The 12,462-nt window shown below is 52.9% G+C and overlaps 1 long non-coding RNA gene across 2 annotated transcripts; it reads left to right on the forward strand.

Annotated features, from left to right (window-relative positions):
* Positions 1–1,101: 1,101 nt before the first annotated feature.
* On the forward strand, positions 1,102–4,034 carry LOC103543835 (uncharacterized). Of its 2 annotated transcripts, none has more exons than XR_011522688.1 (3): positions 1,102–2,005; positions 2,647–2,818; positions 3,917–4,034. It is a non-coding gene; the product is annotated as an uncharacterized lncRNA (long non-coding RNA). The 2 variants fall into 2 exon arrangements; XR_011522689.1 differs by having other exon boundaries at positions 1,241–1,835.
* Positions 4,035–12,462: the final 8,428 nt, after the last annotated feature.

Consider the following 12,462-nt stretch of genomic DNA (forward strand, 5'->3'; position numbering starts at 1 on the left):
CTCCTCGCCCCTGTGCCTGCTTTCTCTCCTGCACACTCTGCACCATGAGGGCTTTCCCTGGCCCTGCCTTGGTGCCCTTGTGGAGGCGGGTCCTCTCTCCCACCTGACTCACCAGTGAGAGCCCAGTGAGGAGGCAAAGGGTCAGTGGGCTCAGAGACCAGGGCCAGGCCCCAGCTCAGCATTCCACTGATCACAGTGTGCCCTGGAGCTGGGGACACTCCTCTGAGCCGGTTTCCCCAGGTGTCTGGGAAACAGGTGTTACCAGCCACGTCTCTTCTTTGAAGAGATGAATTCTGAATCCTCACATAGGACGATGTCTGAGCAGACAGGGCTGTCCCACCTCACAGCAGCCCCAGTCCGGTCAAGACGTGGAACAGGGGCTGGGGACGGAGCTTAGGGAAACACAGGCTGGCAGGGGTGCTGTGGGGAGGAGGCTGACACTGGCAGGGAGGCAGAGAGACAGCCAGAGGTCTGGGAAGGGGAGGGACTAAGATGCCTCCACCCAGCTCCCCTCCTCTGAGCACTGAGGGTGTGGGAGAGGAGAGGCCGGTGGCTCCCAGCTCCAGCCCTTCTCTAGTGTCAGCTCTCAGCTCCATCTCTGAGCCCTGAGCTCCAGGGGTGGGGCTGACCCTCCCAGGGTGGACCTCTCCTTCTCCCTGCAGCCAGGACCCCACACCCATTGTGGAGGCTAACCGTTCACTGAGCCATTGAATGCTCTTGGCTGTGCCACAGTTTCCCCATCTGTGAACAGAAACCCCAATAGCTGGGATGCGGATGAGACTGGAAAATCCAACTTGTCTTTCTCTTCTTTTGGGTCAGGACAGGAAGGGGATCAGACTTTGGGTGCATGTCTGGGGACTGCAGGGCTCACCAGGGAGACAGATGTCTTGGAAGGCAGTAGCAGGGCTGACAGGGACCGGAAGTGCTGAGGTGGCCAGAGGGATGTTGCAATGCTGCCAGGGTAGTGTCTGTGTGTCCCTTTCAAACCATCCTCTCTCATCTCCAGACTGACACGTGGTTGGGGGACACAAGGTCAGCCAAGCTAGAGTCTGGATCCGGAGCCACACTTCTCCCAGCTGCCAGGGATCACTGGGGGTCAAAGGTGGCCGAGAGGAGGGGGGAAGCCCTGGATCCAGCCCCGAGAGGCAGATGTGGTGGAGGGTAGGGGAGATGGGGGCCTGGGTTCCAGGAGGGGCGTGGAGGGTGATGAACAGCAGACAGAGTGTTTACCGGGCCCGGCAGACTTGGAGCTGGGGGAGGAATGGAAGAGGAGTCTGGGGGAAGGATGGTAGGGCCCACGCTGGGAGCCTTGCAGCGCAGGTTTTACAGTTGAGACAGGCTGAAATGACCCCTCTCCAAAAGGGAGAGTGGGGGCTGTGAGGTTCAGACCCAGAGAACAGGGAGGTAGGCCTGGGTGCTCCAGATGCAAGTTGTGGGGCGTGAAAGGCGAGTCTGAGAGTGAGATTGGAGGGGGCCTGCAGGGAGTAGGAGTGTGGGGCAACTGCGTGACCCCGGAGACGGGCAGCGAGAGCTGTTTGGGCTAAAGAGGCTTGTGAAGAGGGGCGGGATGGAAGAGGGCCAGGGGTCCAGTGTGAACTGAGTCCCTGAGCTACACAGAGGGAGATGGAGAAGCCCCTGAGTCTGGGAGCAGGGCCTGCATCAGGAGGGGAGGTGGAGACTGTCCCCTGAGGGGGAAGGGGCTGGAGCAGGTGGAGGGCCCCACAGTCAGGGAGATTTGGAGATGGGGGTGATGGAAAGCCACAGGCTTCGGGCCAAAGGGTCTTGCCTGCGCCCCACCTGACCTGCTGCCATCAGCAAGGGGCCCAAATGGAAAGGTGAGAGGACACTCGGAGGCAGGCCCAGGGGAGGCCCCGGTGGAGGAAAGTGGACCTGCCCCACCCCTCCCCAGCCTAATAAAGGCCCAGGCCAGGCCAGGCTCCCTCATCTCCCCTGTCCCTCACTGGTCCAGCTGGGAGCTCACCTGCCCTGTCCCTCACTGGTCCAGGTACGTGCTCACTGACTTCCCAGGAGGCACCTGTGGGAGGGATACGGGATGTCACTGATGACCCCATCCCCGCTTCTGCCTCCAGAGCCCCCTCACCAGCCATGAGGCTTGCTCTGTCGCTCCCGGTCCTGTTGGTGGCTCTGTGGATGGTGTGTGAAGTTAAAAGGGGAGAGGAGCCCCTGGGAGTTTGAGACTTGGAAGTGCGAAGCTTGCACCGGGCATGGGGTCCAGGCTCAGAGGACCCTGGAGAGCTCTGGGGCCCCTTATTTGCCCGGTTTTCCCTGTCGTACATTCGTCACCCTGCCACATCCCGTCAGCTGGGTCTCAGGTTCTCTAAGGAGTGGTCCAGCAGGTGGGAAGTCTGCCATGTGGAGCCCCAGCAAGGGATGACGTACTGACCCCCACCCCTCCAGGATTGGCTGTCTTGCTCTCACAGCGTGGAAGGGTGAGCGGGCTGTGTCCAGGAGGAGAGAAGGCAATTCCCAGCAGCTTGAGAACCCCTGGGTGCTCCACTACCCTCCCCCCCATTTGAACACCATGAGCCCCAAGAATCCCGTTCCTGGACCTCCTTTCCCATCCCTGACGCTCATCGGGAGGCCCCCAAAACCGAAATGTTTGCACCCTCCCCGTCTCCTGGACAGGCCGAGCCCCAGCCCAGGTGGACCTAGAGCCCGACCAGGACGATTTAGAGCCGGACGGCGTCATCGACGTAATCTGGCGGGGGTTGAAGAAGGTTGGAAAGCGCCTGGGGAAGAAGATCGTGAAACACATCATCCACGACATCAACAAGAAGAACGGAGCTTCAGCGACCTGGTGAGTCCCCTCCCGGGCCCGGGTGGGCTGGGTGCATGGGTGAAGACACCGGGAAAACTGAGGCTGGGGAGGGTGACAAGGTCCCTGCGGTCACACAGCTGGCTCTCTGGGTGCTCAGACTTGGGGGACAGGTTCCTGACTCCGGCCAGGCTCATGTGGAGATGGCCCCGGGTGGTGGGGACAGGCCCAAGCTTGGGCTGCACAGACCTGGGGCACAGGCTGGGGCAAACCCTCTCCTCCTGTGACATCAGGAGCCGCAGTTTCTCCGTCTGTGCCATGGGGGCTTCTGAGGATAAGGACCTGGAGGACCGCATGGGGCCTGGCACAGTGTGGACGCTCCAGGGTGTTTGGCCCACAGTGGCTCTGTCTGAGGAGTTAGGAAAGCATTCGTTCCTGAACAAATATTCATTGAGCATCGGCTCAGGGCCAGGACCTGGTGCATTAGGGAAGGAGAGCAATGAACAGGACGAGGTCTCAGCCCACAGGGAGCTGCCATTCGGGGGAGGGAGGGGGAGGGGAACAGCCCATGAACCAGGGAGTTCCAGGAGAGGAGCCCAGAGGGAGCGCAGCACTGAGAAGACGATAAACAGGGTGTTGAGAACAAGCAGGGATGGGGAGGGGCTCTTGTAGACAGGGCGACTGGGTCTGCTCTGAAGAGTGACACTTTCAGTTGAGATCTGAATGAAGGAAACTGCAGCAGGGGCTAGGAATCTGGGGAGAATGTTCCCTGTGGACGGGGAGTGCAAAGGCCCTGAGGCAGGAAGATGTGCACATAGTCAAGGAGAGGGTGGCATTCTAGGACAAGGGAACAGCCTGAGCAAAGGGCGGGCGGCTGGAAAGTGTCCTTGAATCAGCAGGGGACAGGGGACAGTGAGGGCAAGATTGGGCGTGGGGCAGAGAGGGCAGGCCTTGAGAGCCAGGCCAGCATGAAGCGTTCTGACTTCCAGGAGGTCTGGTCCCTCTGGGAAACAGGCACAGAAGTGGATCCACCCAGGTCTGGTCAACTCCAAATCTGCTGGGGGAAGTGAAACACCAGGGAGTCAGGGTACCCTGGGATTGGGGCAAAACACGGTGACCTCTCCCCGTCTCTCTCTACAGGAAAATGGCATCAAAGACAATGAAAGATATTCCAGATACAGTAGATCGCATTCCCCCTCCACACAGGACATCCCATGTCCCCTCCACCCCCCACCCGCAATAAAAATCCTGTACAGAATTCTGAGTGCTTCTTTGCTGTGGGGCGGGGGCCATGGGACAGGGTGAGGGTCGCGCCTTCAGGGAAGAGAGGCAAAGACTCACGTGTGGAGCATCTCTACTTGCTCTGCACTGAGGACGCTGAATTTTACGATCTCAAAAGCATCCTCATGAGAACGTTGGGAGCTGGCCCGATAAATGCCATGGGGGCACTGAGGCTCAGAGAGGTGAAATCATTACCCGATCAACACAAGGTTGACATAAGGGCAGCCATATGGTAGAAAAGAAACCATGTTGTAACTTTGCATGACCTCTGATTAACTATCCCACACGTGCTCTGTAGATTTGATGGCCCCTCCAGGCTGCTGTAAGTTGATAACTTTGTTCCTTTGAGTTCCTTAGGAATGGGATGGCCCCTAGGCAGACAGTCTGTGCTGATAGACATCGTCAATGACAACTGTAGGATCAGGGTATGGGGCATTGCTTCAGTCGCTGACCCATATCCAGTGGAACAGAAGACTATGGGAAATAAGACCAGATGTCTGCCCCAATGGAGATCAGAAGGAAGCCCCACTGGGATTAGGTCTATTTTTAAGGGACTGTTAAAATTTGGGTTGTCTATACTCCTTATCCTTCTGCTCAGATACTTGATTATAAAATGGGCCTTGAGATGTTGTTCCAAAGCTTTCGAGCAAGGTACAAAATTCTAATAATGCAAAATGTCAACCTGAAGCCAGGAACAAGAGAATATTTCCAAATGAGTGTTAACAGTTTCATTCCTCTAACCCAGACCTACACCCCAACTCAACAGGAAGGAGCTAGATGGGTCATCACCCCAAATCCCTCAAGAATGGGGAACGACCAAGGAATAGAGGGATTGAAACTGGCAAACAGTTAGCCATTGATGATGAAGCAGCTAGGAAGTAAAGTTTTTTTTCTTTTTGCAATTACCGATTATAGGTTTTAGTTGTCCCCGCGCCCATTGCTAACTGTGCTGTTTAGGCAAAAGGCTGCCTGACTCCCACCAGGTTCCAATACATAACACCTCCCTGGAGCCTGGGTCACCATGGTAATGGGTGTGTGAGCTGTTTTTCTGGAATGAGGACTCCTTGTCCACTTCAGGCTGGTTTGGACCACCAGCTCATCAACCGGGCCCATGCAGGTGTCCGATAGGTGACCTTTTGATGTCAAGAGGATAAAACCTCCACCCTCAGATCATGCTCACACCACCATTTTGTGAACATGCGTCCTACGAAGAGACATGGAGTCTGACGCCGCTTGTGCAGAACATCCATTACCTCACTTCACTTCACCTCCAATCCTCCATCTGCACATTTCAGACCACCCTTCCCCGCCATCCTATAAATATCCCTGAGTCCCCATTTTTGGGGAAGCAGATTTCAGAGTCCTGCTCTGGCTTCCTCACATGGCTGTCTTGCAATTAATCCCTCTCTCTGCTGCAATCTCGTCATCTCCGTGTTGGGCTTTCTGTGCAGCAGGTAGAAATGAACCTGACACAGTAACAAAGTCACCTGTGCAAGGTCACACAGGCCGGAAGTGGAGAACCACAGAGGACCCCAGCCTGGGGCTATCCCTGTGCTCTGCTCTTCCCTGGCTGGGCTGCTCAAGACAAGGCACTGGGTTGATTCACGGTCATGCACACAGGAGCTGTTTATCACACTGTCCATGGATGAGGAAAAGGGATCTGGACGAGGACAAGGGTGGGACATGAACTAGACACAGACCAATGATCTCCAAGTCTCAGCTTTGATGGCCCCTCCTTGACCTCCAGTCAGGGTCAAGCTCCTCCATCCCAGCCCTGCCCTCCCTGGGTCATCACTCTCTGGGGAAAGGTCTTTCACCCCTACTGGAAAGCAGGCCCCAGAAGGACAGGACCAGGGCTGTTGTCACCACTGTGTCCCCACATTCAGCCCAGCACAGGTCTGGGCATGGTGCAGGGCCTCAATAAGACTTGATGAAATAAGGAATTATACTAAATCTCAAAGAAAGAACACCACCGAAAACCTAAACGTTACATTTGCACAGAACCCCTCTGAGGTGGATGCTGGCCCTGCCCTTATTTTAGGGAGGAAGAAACTGAGGCACAGCAGGCTAAAGTCACTTGTGTGAGTCACATAGCAAATGTGGGTAGAGCCGGGATTTGAGCCCAAGGAGGGCTCCGGGTCACATTCTTACTCACCCTGCTTTCTCAGGGGAACGCCAGTGGGGAACACGAATTGCCTAGAAGCATATTTATGTGTAGCAGACACAGCAGCCCCTAGAGACCGTCCCCATTTTAGAGTATCTAGTTCCTTCACAATATGACCATTTGCAAGACTGCAATAACACTGAGTCTGAAGGAGGGGTCCCCCATCACCTTTCTTAAGGGCTCCATGGAAGCCTGCTTCTTGGGGCTGCTCTTCCCCCAGGCAGGGCAATTGGCCAGACCCTTTCCCATGTTAAATTGGTTTCCTGGCATATTTTAGCACTTGTTTTCTTTAAAGTCTGGTTCATCTTTCCAGTCTTTCCTGTAGACTGAGGCCTCTGTGACGCGTGTAAGTTCCATTGTATTCCGAGGGCTCCGGACATCTCTTGTGTTACCTTGCCTGTGAAAGGTCCTCCGTTATCGCTTTGAATGGAAAGAGGCAGCCCAAAGCGAGGCATCGTTTCTGTTAGCAAGGGATCATTTCCTTGATTACTTCGAAAGCCTTTTCTGTCCTGCATGGAAAGCCTTCCACCCATCCTGTGAAGGTGTCCCCAAATACCAGCAAATAGGTCTAATTTCCCGCGGCTCTTGGTAGAACAGTAAAGTCAATCTGCCCATCATCTCCTGGTGCTTTCCCTGGGGTTGGCACCCCTTTTATAAATTGAAGTGGCCCGCTTTTGGGATTGTTCCGGGCACATTCAGGCAATTTTGTACCACCTTTTGGATGGTTCTTTGCCTTTGTGGCCCAACCATAGACTTTTGGAGCCGATGATAAGTGGCATCCCTCCTATGATTGATTCCGTGATGCAGACGAGTAACAATTCCTTCCATTAAGTGCCCGGGTATAAGCACTGGTCCCTGTTCATCCTAAATCCAGCCTGCTCTGGGGGTTTGGTACGGATCACCATCTAAGCCTCGAGAGTGAGCATGCAGTCCCCATTCAGCTGCTCTGTCTAGATCCGTTTCTGAGCATTGAGGCTTAAAAGAGACAGATCCACACTCAGAAGTAGTGCTATGGCCTTACGATCTGGGTTTGGGGTCCTGGCTGCCTATGTTGCAGCCTGATTGGCCAAATTATGTCCTGAAGCTATGTAACTATCAGTGTTTGGGTGGTCCAGGCAATGTACTATGGCCACTTTTTCCAGCATCAGAACAGATTCTAATAGGGCCAGTACCCCTTCCGCGTGTTTGATGTCTTTTCTTCTTAAAGTTAGCAGTCCTCTCTCTTTCCATATCGCCCCATGTGCATGCACGATGGAGGAGGCATCCTGAGCATCGTATAAATGGTTACCTTCCTCTTAGCTCCAAGGTGCACTGCTCTCGAGAGGGCTGATCTCTGCCTTCTGGGCAGACGGACCCGGAGGGAGGGCTTCTGCTTCTGGGTTTTCCTGTGGAGTCACCACTGTGTACTCAGCATCCTGGAGTCCACGGTGCATGAAGATGCTCCATCAGTCAACATTTCCGTATGCGGATTTTCCAAAGGCTGGGCAGTCAGGTCGGGGCTGCTACAGTGAACTTCTTCAGTCATTTGTGTACAACCATGGACAGGTTCTGCTGTCATCCTGGGGAGCAGGGCGTCCAGGTTTAGGGGAGACATCACCTTCAAGTTTACATCTGGGTTGTCCTGTAGTATGGCCTGATATTTCCCCAGTCTCCCTGCAGGAGGCCAATATCCATCTTTTTGTTCAAGCAGAAGTAGCACACGACGTGGAGGGTGCACAGTAGGCGGCTGACCCAGGGTAAATGTTTCAGGCTCTTGCAGAAGTTCCCAGGTTGCAGCCACGGTCTGGAGGCAAACTGGACATCTTGAGTTACAATGTCCTGTTGTTTTGAAAAATAAGCTACTGCCTTCTGGCAGCACCTAAATTCTGAGTTAGCGCTGCAACGCTCACTCCTGGTCTTTCACACACAGAAAGAAAACGGTTTCTTAATGTCCGCGAGACCAAGTGCTGGGGCCACTGGAAGCTTCTCCATGACGATATAAAATGCCTTGTGGCGTTCTGCAGTCCAGTTTATTGGTTCATAGTCATTTCCTTTAAGAATCTCATATACTGGTTTGGGCATAAGCCGTAATTTAGGGATCCAAATGTGACAAAAGCCAGCGAATCCTGAAATCCTCACAGCTGTCTTCTGGTGGTGGGGATAGTCAACTCAGCTAGTGCCACCCATCGGTCCAGTCATAAGTTTCTCTGTCCTTTTGATGACTCAGATCCTAGATATTTTGAAGCTGGTTGAGAAATTTGCGCCCTCCCCTGGGAGACTTTATATCCCCTTTGTGCTACAAAGTTTGAAGTAATGATCATGGATTGGTCTGAAGCTTCCTTAGTTTTACCGGCAATCAGTATGTCTTCCACGTATTGGAGTAAGACTCCTTCACATAACTGGAGATGCCTTACGTCCTTGGCTGGGGCTCCCCCGAAGATGGTGGGGGCATTTTGGAATCCTTGCAGGAGGACCATCCAGCAATATCGCTGTTTTACATTCTTCTCGGTATCATCCCATTCAAAGAGGAAGAGATCCTGAGACAGAGGGCTTAGGGGTATGCAGTGAAAGGCATCCTTGAAGTCCAGAACTGTAAACCAGCAGAAGCCTCCAGATGAAGTTGTAAGCAGAGCATAAGGATTTGGCATCCCCTGATGTGGATCCTCTACTATTTGGTTACTGGCTCTCAAATTCTGTAGAAAATAATTGTCTGCTGTCCCGGGTGTTTGCACTGGTAGGACGGGAGTGTTATATGGGGAACCACACAGTCGGATTGATTGTCATTTGAGAAGGTGGCTGTCAGAGGCTTTGTACCCTCGTTCTCATTTCTCTGTCAAGGGCATTGCCTTAAATTTGGAGCCCAGGCGTCTGGGCAGAGCTTTACCACCATTGGTTAGCCATCTTGGCTCCTCCACACCTCCCTTTGGCCCAGACACCTGCTCTTGCCTTTCTAGAAGTTTTCCAGGGACTCCTGATTGCAGCTCCTCTCCCGGTTGCAACATGGCGTCTTGGAGGGCGCAGGAGTGATCTGGGGGCACATTAACGTCTACTTTCTCTGGTCCAAAAGTCAGTTGGACATTTCATTTGGTTAGTCTATCTCACCCCCACAATGGATAGGGCACTCGGGCATACACAGACAGCTGTGCTTTAGGTATGTTTTCCCTACGTGACACTTGAGCGATTGTAGGAAACATGTACGAGAGAATTCCCCAGATTCACCAGGAATGGACGTGGTCTTGAGGGAGGGCGTGGCCTGTCTGGGGTTCAACAGGATAAGTAGCTCCAGTGTCAATTAGAAAGTCTACAAGTCTTTTTCCCACAGCAGTTGTCACCCAGGGTTCCCTGAGGGACATGTCAGTGATGCTGGTGGAGTCTAGAGAAACCCGTGGGCCCCTTCATTCTTGGTGACTGTCGCCAAATTGGGGCATCTGGTCACCAGGCACACTGTTTCCTTTCTCACCTTCTAAGAATGGGAATCCTTTTTTCCAATGGGCTTCCTGCTTGCAATAGGCACATTGTCTAGTCCCCAAGTCATGTGCCCAGGATGATTGGAAGAAGGGGACCCCGAGGGTCTTACACATGGTCTTCTGCCTCTTGCAGTGGATGGAGGTGGTTTTGGTTAATTCCCACTGATTGGTACAGTGAGCAGAGCAGCCTGCTGTCTCATCTCCCGTTGTTTGTGTCTTTCTGGTATCTGGTCCCACTGTTACACACTGTAAAGGCAACCTCAAACAGCTGTGACATCAGCATCCCTAATCCCCCTTCTAGTCTTTGTAAATGTTTCCTTATATCTGGGGCGCTTTGGCTGATAAGTCATGCTGATTAGCCTCATGTTGCCCAGATGTCCTGGATCAATGTCAGTATACCTTCTGGAAGCTTCAAAGACTTTCACCAGGAGGGTCAAAGGGCTTTCTTTTGGTCTCTATTGCACCTCCTGGACCTTATTTAGGCTCTTTGTCTTGGGGCCCCCCTCCTGAATTCCAGTTCCTAAACATGCTTTGTGATGGTTTAAGCTTGACCAGTCTCCGGCGTCATTGGAGTCCCAGCCTGGCTCAACCCCGGGCAGGGCCTCTACCGCTGGAGCCCTGATTGAGTTGCTAAGTTGTGACTCATGGAGTCTCTTGGCCTCCTGATGAGCTCTGTCCAGTATCATCCCCCCTTCCTCTGGGGTGAGGAGGATGTCCATGAGGGCCTGAACGTCGGCGCAGTTGGTCAGAGTAGCAAATATGGACGTAAACAAACTTTCCCTCTGTGGGGGATCATCTCGGTAGGCAGGCATGTTGTTTTTCCAATTGCATATGTCCAAAGTGGAAAAGGGGGAATGCACCTACAGAAACCCTCTGGGCTGGCCTTGGTGGGGAATTTGCCTTAACGGGAATTTCCCTACCTGGGGTGGAACATTCTCTGTGTCGCACTGAGGACCCCAATGGGTATGAGGAGGGGTGACCATCCCATTCTCCTAGACAAAGTGGGTACTGAGCCAAGTCAGCGGCATCAGGGGGGTCATTATGCGCTTCCTGGTCATCTCCAACCGTGCCTCCAGCATGCGGTGGAGGTGCTGTAGGACACAACAAATGGGCAAGGGCAAGGTCACCCTCTGACTTTGATTCTGGAAGGATAGGGTTTCATTTGTGCATCCTCCCTCTGGATCATGAGCTTGCACCCCTTTCTTTTTTGAGATCAAGACAAGAAAGCTTGCACATAAGGGATCTCATCCCATTTCTCTTCCCTTTTACGGAATAGGTCTAATTGCAAGATGGTCTCATAGTTCAAAGACCTATTCTCAGGCCACACCTCATTTGACCCAATGAGTCTTGGGGCCAGCCTGTCTTATAAAAGAAAATCATTTTCTTCTTCTTCATGGGCTTATAAGAGAACATCACCCAATTTTGAAGAATGTATCCACAAGGGCTTCCATGGCGTGGATCATCTACATTTCCCATTTCAGAGGGCTGACTCCCAGGTGGCTGCAACAAACAAGGTCTCTCTAGGGATGAGGTTCACATTCTGACAGTGTGGAGCTTGCAGGGACAACTCCCCCGAGAATGACCAAGGCGTCAGCTGTTTCCTTTACATGTTCCAACACCAACAGAGCTCAGGCGAGTAAGCCGCGGACAGGCTGCCACTGTCGGGCGCTTCACCATGAACAGGGAAGGTTTGCCGAGGTATATTTGGGGGGTTTTGCCTATGAGGTCATTGTGTGTCACAGGCAGATGCCCCGACACCTCCACAAAACCTTAGTCACCGGGGAACATCCAGAAGGACTGGAGGGAACACGGCCTCTTTTCCTCAGAGTCAGAAGACCCTCCTAAAATTAGTTCCGAAAGAGAATTTCTTGTGGTCACCCAGAACTCAGTCCCTAAACAACCGATTCAAATTAGACAAACAATATTAATACACAATAACACACAAGACAATTCTACATATAACATAGATTAGAATGCTAGCCAGATTACCAGGAGTACTCAGAACCATATTACCAAGAGTACTCAGGACCAGATTACCAGGAGTAACTCCGAGTGAACCATTTACACTGTCTCTAATTATCCCAGATCCAAGACCAAGATTTGCAACTCAGCCCACCAGAATTTCCTAAAATACAAGTCAAATTTATATTTCCAGGGGCTCAAACGAGGAGATGAGGTAAAGCACAGTCACTTTCTTAAGATTACTCAACCATGAAACATCTTCATCCACCAATGGCTTCTTCTTTCAAGAGTGAAAGTAACAGAAAGAGCTGCTGGTGCTGCCGTGGGGAAGCAAGAGCCCAAAGTTGACCCTCCAGACTCAAACAGCCTGGGGGCTGCTCAGGGTCAATAAGGTGGACCATCGCCCTGCTGAGGGGCCACCGAGCTTTGGCCAGGTGGCCAAGAGAACAAAAGTCCCTTTGTGGTCACCAAATTGGTTACTGAGCAAGCGCTCACTGCCCGATGGTTGGAGAAGCCACCGGCACTGGCTTTGGAGAGAAGAAAGAGCTTTATTGCAAGGTTGACAAGCAAGGAGACAGCAGGCAAGGCTCAGATCTGTCTCCCTGAGCTGAAATACGGGCAGACTTTATGGAGTTGGGAGAGGGCGGGGTTATGCAGAATACTAGCTTGGCGGAATGTGATTGGAGGGCAGGAGTGTCACAATCTTAGAAGTCGGGATTGCTACCCATCAAGGGACCCCTCCCTTCTCGTGAGGCTGCCCACACCACTTTCTCTGCACATTGAGTTCCACAGTTAAGGAACTTTTGCTTCCTAGGTGGCTCCAGGTCACCTGA

The sequence above is a fragment of the Equus przewalskii genome, chromosome 9, assembly GCF_037783145.1.
Source record: "Equus przewalskii isolate Varuska chromosome 9, EquPr2, whole genome shotgun sequence".
NCBI lineage: Eukaryota > Metazoa > Chordata > Mammalia > Perissodactyla > Equidae > Equus > Equus przewalskii.